Here is a 9,461-nt window from a genome sequence, read left to right as displayed (position 1 = left end):
TTGTTTCCCTTGCAGGTGGGCTGTAGCTCAGTATCAAAACAAGCACACAAGTATCTCACATTAACTGCTGACACGTGTGTATCTCCTGCATGTGGGTATGGAGGTGAGAGGTCACACCAGGATTCCACAACAACATAGAAGAAGATGGAGTGCCACAAGACAGGGAGGATGGCTCTTATTGGGACTTCTCCTTATTTCTAAGAGGAGGTCCTATTTATCAGGGGGAGAGGCACATTTCTCATGGTTGAACCCTGGCTCAGTGCTCTGTTTGCGGGGCTGCTGGAGAGTGTTAGACCTCCTGCCTGACGAACTTGCAACAAACCATTCAGCAGATGAAAAAGGGAGATCCTGTGACTAATAAAGAATACACCGATGAATAATATGTCACCACTTACTGCGTGCGTTTGACTAATCCCTGTTGCATCAGTATTATTCATTTTGTATTTGTTTGCAGTTTGAAGTCTTAGCTACAGAAATATTTCTTGGAGTTGTTTGGTAGGGAGGAATAATCTCTTTGGTTGACTCCTTTGGCTTTGCCTATTGTGATCTAACCCATCCAACAAAACCATTTATGCCTCTAGGATTACTCTGTTTAAAAGTGCAGTCTCACTTGCACAAACTCTGCTCTGTCTCTTCTTTATTTAAATTGACCGTTCGCTGACCTTGCCCCCCTTGTATACTGTTACTATACCTGCCAATCTTTCATGGCATTTATGCAGTTTAGAACAGTGGCAAATTTAGTCTACCGCTCAATATTTGTAACAATATTAGTTTTTGAAACAATGAGGCCTTGACTTGAGATAGAGCTAGACAAAAGCAGTCTTCTATATTTTAACCAGTGACCTTCAAGCATGAACTGTTGCTAGCAGATATTATTAGCTGTAGCTAGCTACCTTTACATAACTATACTGAAAGTCAGAGACCTGCAGAAGGGTCTGAAGGCAACTGACCCTTGACTTAGCTCCACCCCTTTGTGAGAGTCCATCAAGCATGAGGCCCACACTGTAAATAACTGCACTCCCTGAAGAGATATTACCAATTTTTCGAAAACCAAAAAAAAAAAAAACAATTTTAGAGAGAAGCAGACAGGGGGGTCTACAGTCTGAGTTTGAAGGATATATCCAGGATGTCAAACTGACTCAGCAGCAAAAACAGGTTAAAAAGACAAAGTTAGTTAGAAGCTAAAGCCGAACTATAGGCTACAGATCACAGTGTAAAAGTGAACCACCATAACACTGGTGATCGCCAAAGAAGACAATGAATATAAAGGGAAAGTGTGCTGATTTTCAACCAGCTATGTGTCATCCCACTGTGTGCAGATAAACAGTGTAAGCAACATTCATCTGCACACACTGCAGTGATATACAGCTGGTTGAGTATTGGCAGTTTTCTTGTTTCCCTTCACTGGTTCCTGTACAACAGTGTGGGTCTTAATTCATGTTGAGATCAATAAAAAGCAAAAGTAGCGCATGCATACATTCAGTAGGCTATATCTCCAGTAGCTAGGTAGCCAGCCCTACACTTTTCAGGTTTTGATTGTGGTTTTGGAACAGGGAGGAAACGCAAATTTCCTTCCAGTCCCTCATTAATACACGTCCCAAACACAACATTTAGCTTAGAATCCACAAAACCAGCCTAAAAATGAAGGAAATCTAAAACGACTGAGAGTCTATGGAGCACAGCCGGCCAGTAGTTGTTGGACCCTTGTCAGAGTTGGCCAATACAACGCTATGACTGGCCAGTCTGCACTCAAGGGGTGGGACTAAGTGAAGGGTAAATTCAGGCAGGCATTCAATAAGGCATGCTATCTACAGACAACAACAGCTGGAGGTTTGGTGTCTTGCTCAAAGACACTTTAGCAGGCTACTTTACAGTGGAGTTGCAAGTTGTCATGAGAGGCCCCCGTGCCATGCAAAATCAGCAAAACGTAATATGCTGAAGGGCTTTAAAGAGCCTCAGTGAGCAGCACACCAGTTTAAACCATCTATAGAGAATGGAGCATCCACTGGGATCCATTTGGCAATATCTCTGGCCACAACGAGGCCAAGCAGAGAGCATATTTTCTCTGTAATTTCTTCTCTCTCTGTCCGCCTGTCTTTCATTCTGCATCTCGGCTTACCTCTTGCTCTCTTTGCTGCAGTCTAGACACAGAGAGGAACAGCGGAGGAAGAGATGCTGATGCCAAGTCATGTGCTGTCGAAAGTGTAGGTGACACACGAACACACACATCCACACACATCCACACACATGCATACACTCAGCTGGTGGGTTCTGGTCGAGCAGTAGAAACAAACAAAGGTGGATTATGACAATTAGTGGCCTGGTCCGAACCCTGGTGTTTCCAGAGCTTAGTGGATAGGACCAATTAATCAGAACTCTCTCTGACACACACACACACACACACACACACACACCACGCTAATGAACAGAGTAATATTCAAACATGTGGGAACCATTTCCCCACCTACCTCCTGCTCTCTCTATGACAACAGAGAGGAACACAGCAACATTTGGAAGAAGAAAACATGCCACTGAACCCGACTGTGATTAGCAAGCAATTCGTCGTTGTAACGAACCAGGTGCAATACGGATAGGAAGAATAATGAAAAGTGCACTACTAAAAAGTCACTATTTGTTTGTCAGAAAGCTGCAGAGCTGCACTCAGCAGCTTTCAGCTAGGAATGCTAACTTTTATAAATGATGTAATTGACTAGACCAATCTCACTGTAATTCCAATTTTTGTGACTTTAAATGCTCTCATTTCAATTTGGGGATTTCAGACTGGCCTACCTGAGCAGATTGCACCAACTGGTCTTTACTAGGCCTGGTTCTAACTGCTAAGTTGGTCTTTGTTAAGACGACTTTTTAGAACAGTCTTTAAATTGGTGGCACCAACCAAACTTAAGCCTGGTTTTAACTACAGCCGGTCTCAGCAATATGAGTTCATGTGAATGTCCACACCACTATGGCTATTGCTAACAGTGTATGTGTTGCTAGGGATACATTGTTAACAATCCCCTGCTGTCTTTCTAAAGCATACCTACTCCTTTATCATTTGCAGTGACATTATAATTGAGGGTCAGAGGGGAAAAAACAAATTTCACGGACATAGAGATACAAAAAATAATAGAGCTGTACATCTTTGTTTGAGGAGGCAACCCTTGTTTGCACTGATTGAGTAAGCTAAACCTGCAAATTTATTTGTAAGGAATAAAAGAAACAACGTGTTACTGTCACTCTGTTGTCCTATGGTCGTTTTTATTTTAAATAAGTCAATTGTGCCCCCAAGTGGCTAAAATCTGGTATTACCGACTTGATGCGGTTTTTCACAAAAACCTGACCTTTTTTTTTTTTTCCCCCTCATACCGACCCAACCCTAAGCATCACAACCCCCGTGATATGACTTGTCTCAGGATTTGATCCGTGCGGTCCAATAACATTTTGAAAGTCGAGAAAAGCTGCAAGATTAAATCATTGTATCCCTACTGAAGTTAGCTGAGCATGAAACTGTAGCTCAAATGCTGTGCAGCTGCGCTTAACACAACTTGGACATGCTCCACGGCCGAAAGTCTCTAGTACGCTTGCTCTATGGTGAAATTACATACTGCAGAAATGTAGCTTTTTTGGCTTTATGCATCACAGAGCAAATTCCAAAATGGACCGAAGTGATATTTGCAGTTAAATTTATATACTGCTGTTAGTGCGGCAGCTGACCAGCTACAGTAATTAGTTATCTAGATTTAGGGATGTCCCGATCTGATATTCGGATCGGTACTGGCCGGCGATATTAGCAAAAAACGTGCATCAGCATCGGATTGGACTGCATGGAAAAATGCCGATCCAAGAACTCCGGTCCAGTTTTTCACGGACTCCGCTCCAGGTTTTCCGGCCAGCCCAGCGCTCCGCGATTCAAGCAGTCCATTCCAGTGATCCGCTCCAGCTCTTACTATCAATCCACCAGGCCAGCATGCAGACGGCAGACACACACGGAGGGAAGGGTAGGAAGAGTAGCGGTCAATTTAGTTAACTGACTATTTGTTTTCTGCTCTGGTTTTTTGAGAGTGATATTTTTATTTGGTTTACACTCTTACTGTTTAAGTAAAGAGCACTGATGGCATTGGTTTGGGCACAATTAGTGAAATTGGAGCCATGGATGGACTATTGCTTGTTTAAACAGTTGTACAATATTGTGTGCCTGTGCACCAGGCTGGCACTGACACTACTAAAATAACTGAAAAGGAAAGGCTGCATTGTTTGTTAAATGTCAACAATGTCTTGTGGTGTTAATCTATTTTTTATTTATTAGGGGGCCAAAGCACAAGTGTGTGGAGTCTTGCTGCTATTTTAATTTCAATGTTAGACATTTTAAAGATTTCTTGAGTTGATTTATTTTCTATTTATTAAGGGGCCAAAGCAGCCAAAGCAAACCAGCTATTTTTTATTTAATGTTAATGTTCAAGTTTAAAGTTTTTTTATTTAACCCTGTTAACAATAAACGGGTCAGCTTCTCATACCAACAGTTGTGGATCATTCTAACTAACCTGATTAAGTAGTTGTTCTTGTTAGAGTAATACTGCTTGATCAAACCTTTTCTAACATGACTGACAACAAAATAAGTAAATATGTATAATACGCGCTTGGATCGGATCGGTATCGGCCCAAACTCAAGGCTGTAATATCGGTATCGGATCGGAAGTGAAAAAGCTGGATCGGGACATCCCTATCTAGATTGATAACTAACATTGGCAGTGCATTTTTACTGGTGAATGGTTGTTTGGTCACTCGTTAAAGAAGCTGAGGTGAAAGACATGATCTGTGTTCATGTTTTTTTGTTGGCTAGATAAAAAGGAGATTTTAGCAGGAAAGCTGGGTTGTTTAAAGTCTGTGGCTCTTGTGTTTGAGGTTGCTAGTGAACGGCTGAAATTTTGACTTAACGTCTCTTCTTGACTATGCGCCATGTCTTAGTGAAAGGAAGGCTTATATCTAGATGGCGCACCCGGCGTCACTATTAGGTCAGACTTAGAATGCCACATTACTACCAACCTAGTTTAAGACCAGGCATAAGCCCTGTTGGTGCCCCTGATGATTCTGCAATCAGGGACAGATGAATCCATAATATGGAGACTACAAGTAGAGGTGACTGGAACTTCAACACTGTAGAGCAGTGCTGCTTTCTTGAGGCCAAGCCAATTTATTCCACACAGCATGCTCTGCCTGACTTCATGATAGTTCAGCCTACTAATACAATAATCCATAATTCAAAAGCTGGAGGGAAATGACTGCTACAGTTGCATATTCAAACACTCATGAAGGCACACAAATACACACACACACACACACACACACACACACAAATGCATATACACATGACTGATTTGTTCTACCGCAGATAAAGCCTGCCGGAGAGGTTTGCGGTCCCTGTGATTGCACATACACGAACATACGAGTAGTTTGGTTATGTAAACAGTGGTAGTCTGGGAAACGGAGGGTCAGCTGGTTTTGCTAACCTTTTCTCTCTGCAGGCTAGAAAATGCCCAACCCTGGTTTTGATGCAAGAATAAGTGAATAGGCTATTCATATGCACACCCATGTTTTTACAAAGTTAGGGATGTGGCCTTGAAATTTACCAGTTGTTGGAACAAGTCACCTAAAACAACCCCTGTCCTTGTGTGACCTGTATATGGCAGAGTGCAGTGATAGCTATTTTAGAGGAAGACTGTAAAAGTATTTTGTTCAATTTGCAGCTGAAATCAACTCTGCATATTCACCAAGTTCATTCATATCAAATTAACTTTTACAACTTTTTCATTTTCTCTTTCCTCTCCATCAGTAGCAGAAGCTCTTGCAGTCCTTCCATCCGTCTGACTCACCTCATATATCTCTGTCTGCACTGCTCACTTCCTCTGTTTCTGACGCTATATCACCAGCATCACCAATCATTTTCAGAATCTCAGAAGGCATGACATAACCTCCTCTGTTGGAGCCCTGTCTTTATGAATATGAGTTACAGGCTCACATTTATGCGCATAAAGACAACAGCACGTTGAAACTGAGCTAGGGCATGATGTGATGACAAAAACAGGCAGTAGAATAATAGAGATCTCATGAAGGAGTGAGCGAAAACAGCCTTGCCTATCCCCCTGTCCCTCTGGTTTCTGTCTTATCTCCAGTCTGTTTGGCCCCGCTTCATTGGTCATGGACACAGGTATGCAGGTAGGTGCAACTCAAAACTCACATGCATGAGTCTTTTCTCTCCAAAGCGACTGAGTCGGTAATATATCAGAAAGAAATTGTGAGAAATTAGGTAAAAATAACAAAATACAGACATGAATAAAAATGATAATTAACAAGGGCAATTTAATGACTAGATAATACTTCATGTATGCAATAAGCTTACAATAAGAAACAGTACTTTAACATCATCTCTGGCCTGATTGTCCCAGCTAGTAAATCCAGTGCTGCACTTTGTTTAAATCAAAGCTTCATAACAATGAGTCATATTAATTTTCATACTGGACCGATATCGGAAAACACTCAAACCATACCCTATCCCAGATCTTTCCCTCTCCCTCCTTTTATCATGTGGCTCCAGACTTTCAAAATGTTATTGCACCAAATGGATAAAATCCAGACAGTGAAATGAGTCATTTTGCGGTGGTGGTGACGTTTAAAAAACGAATCCACATATTTAAAGACGTCTCTTACACAATGTTAGTCTGTGAGAAAAAGTAAGTTTTGGGCCCAATGACATCATGTTACGGACCCGGAGTTGTACTTCAAAGGTTTGGCCACTACTTCAAATTGGCTTCAAGGCCTAGCACTAGCATTGTTCCTGGGGGGCTGCTGGAATTTGGCATTTTGGCGATCTCCATGTTGGTTTTTTGAGGCCGTAAGTGACCATATTTGGAAGATAGGGTGTAGCTAAGTGACGCACTGTCAATGAAGCATTGCTACATCTCTACCTGATTGACAAGTTGCTACTACTACGACCTGTCAATCACAAGGCAGCCACGCCCTAGAGCATACCCTGCTTTATTATTTATTTTACTCTAAATGTTTTACTAAATGACCATCATGCTGTTTTGAAGAAGACTTGAATCTGACTTCTTTTTACAACCAGTGGAGTCGCCCCCTGCTGGGCAATAGAAGGAATGCAAATTTAAGGACTTTTTCCTTTTTCACTTTTCTGTTTCAGACCTGCAAGCTGCGCCCGACAGAAATACAACAACTCCAATGTAATGCTTTTCTCGCTCAATGTCTGCTGGATGTGTAAATAGGCAGTTGTTTGCTAACAGCCATAACTTTATAAGGTGATAATATGTCAGTGCTGTGTCCACAGCTTTTTCTGCTGCCTCCAGTTTTCAAAAACATCAACTGATTCTGCTCTAAGAAGGGGGATAAAGCTGTCACTACTATTTGCAACTTTACATAGCTGTACAAACTTTCTTGGAAGCTGAATAAAACGGCACAAAAACATACCAATGACAATTCTGGTATTAATGTGGTTTCTGTTACTGCAAAATGAACTGCAGATTCCATGGGATGACAACATGTCAAAAAAGTAGTTTGCCACAAAAATACAAGGACACGTGCAAATATGAGCACACACAGTCTCTCTCTCGGAACCATTAATCTGACCAACAAAAGCCTCTGGCCTAATCTCTAGTTTGGCCAGAGGTCAGCGTGTATCTGCAGTGTTCCTTGCTGGATTTTGAGGTCTGTCCAGTCCACTCTGATGCATCAGGCCAAGCAGCGGCCCACTGATATCGAAACCATGTGTGATAAAATGTCCCAAACCGCTAACATGACATCACCATGCTCTACAAATCTCTGGATAGCCCTCCACCCCCACCCCCGTCTTCCTCTTTTCCTTCCATCCCCCACTGTTGTTGTTGTTGTTTCTTAGCCTTGATTTTCCTACAGAACACAGACTAAACACACATGTTCGCTCTCAGCATGCTTTACACAATTTAACACCCGGTAACTACATGCGTCAATGCAAACACTAATTTGTCTTTCTTGCACAGAAACAGAAAATTACCTCCAGGTCGAGCATTGCTCATCAGCTTTCCTTGTTTAAACTTAGTCAGCTGTTCCAGGAACCAGAAACCTTACGGTAACAAGCTGGCTTTGATAAAATCTAACACTATCTCAAGGCCAAACGTACTGTACGGTATGTAACTTCAATCATCGCCATTCAATGAGGTCCTCAATAATCACTTGCATCATTTCTCTCACAAGCATACCTGATGTCATCCATTGGAAAATGGAGGACACATAAGAGATAGTTTCATACATAGCAACTGCAGAACAGATACGGTACATCAATCATGCTGTGAAATGGGTAACTGATACTTTGAGAGTCAAAGCAAATCCAATAACTTTATTAAAGTACAGTTCTTTTTAATAAGGGATTTCAGTTTGGTATTTCCAACTTTGGTGCCCAACAGTGAAAGTGTTAAAGCCTGAGGCAGATTGCAATGCATGCCACTGACCCTCCTATCAAAATAATTTGTAAGATGCTGTAAGCACATATGTAAGTGCATATTATTAGGTAGCTAGATATTAAAAGTAAACAGCATACACTGAAATTTGCTACAAATTAGGCCCAAAAATGACTTTGCTCAGGATCCGTATTTAAAATTTTTGAAAGTATTTCTTCATTGAAATTTCTACAACAGGGGTCCCAGGGGCAGGATGAATGCTGGAGGATGTGTGTTAAATCAATGGCAGACCACTTTCACATCTTTTGGGGATGCCCACTAATTTCTCCATATTGGCAAGATATTGCCAAAGAAATGAAGAACATCTTTGTAATAGAAGTTGACTGTCCTTTTGTCATATTGTACTTAGGCAAAACTCCTGTCCTGACCCAGGACAAATACCTTTACAAAGTACTTTTGGTTGAAGCAAGAAAGCCATCACAAGGAGATGGTTACAGGCAAACCCCCCTTCAAACAATGACTGGATTGCAATTATTAAAGAAATTCACTGGATGGAGAAACTTACCTTTTCTTTAAGACTGCGATTTTTATCCAATATATATATATATATATATATATATATATATATATAATACTGGAAAAAATGGTCCATATACACAAAGGGATGCAATCTATTGACTGTTTAGTTGAAAAACCCTGTTCTGTACCACTGTGTGACTCCTACCAACCTTTATTCTCCACCCCGTTTTTTCATTTTCCTTTTTTCTTCTTCTCTTCCCTACAACTTGAAAACACCAATAAAAATAAAATAAAGTATTTCTTCATATTGCTAGATAGAACATTTTAAAAGTTTGCACTGTTCACTGTCTTGAACTATTGAACTTGGTGAATGAATCTGTCACACAAATTTTAATTAAGTGCTTTTCTTCTGGAACTTGAATTACAATAATGGGAAAAGGGATCAAATACACAAAAGAAACACAACCTTTGAAAAATGGTTCTTTCTCGCATAGATTC

Source organism: Epinephelus lanceolatus, chromosome 21 (genome assembly GCF_041903045.1).
Source record: "Epinephelus lanceolatus isolate andai-2023 chromosome 21, ASM4190304v1, whole genome shotgun sequence".
NCBI lineage: Eukaryota > Metazoa > Chordata > Actinopteri > Perciformes > Serranidae > Epinephelus > Epinephelus lanceolatus.
Note: the sequence above shows the minus strand (reverse complement) of the source record.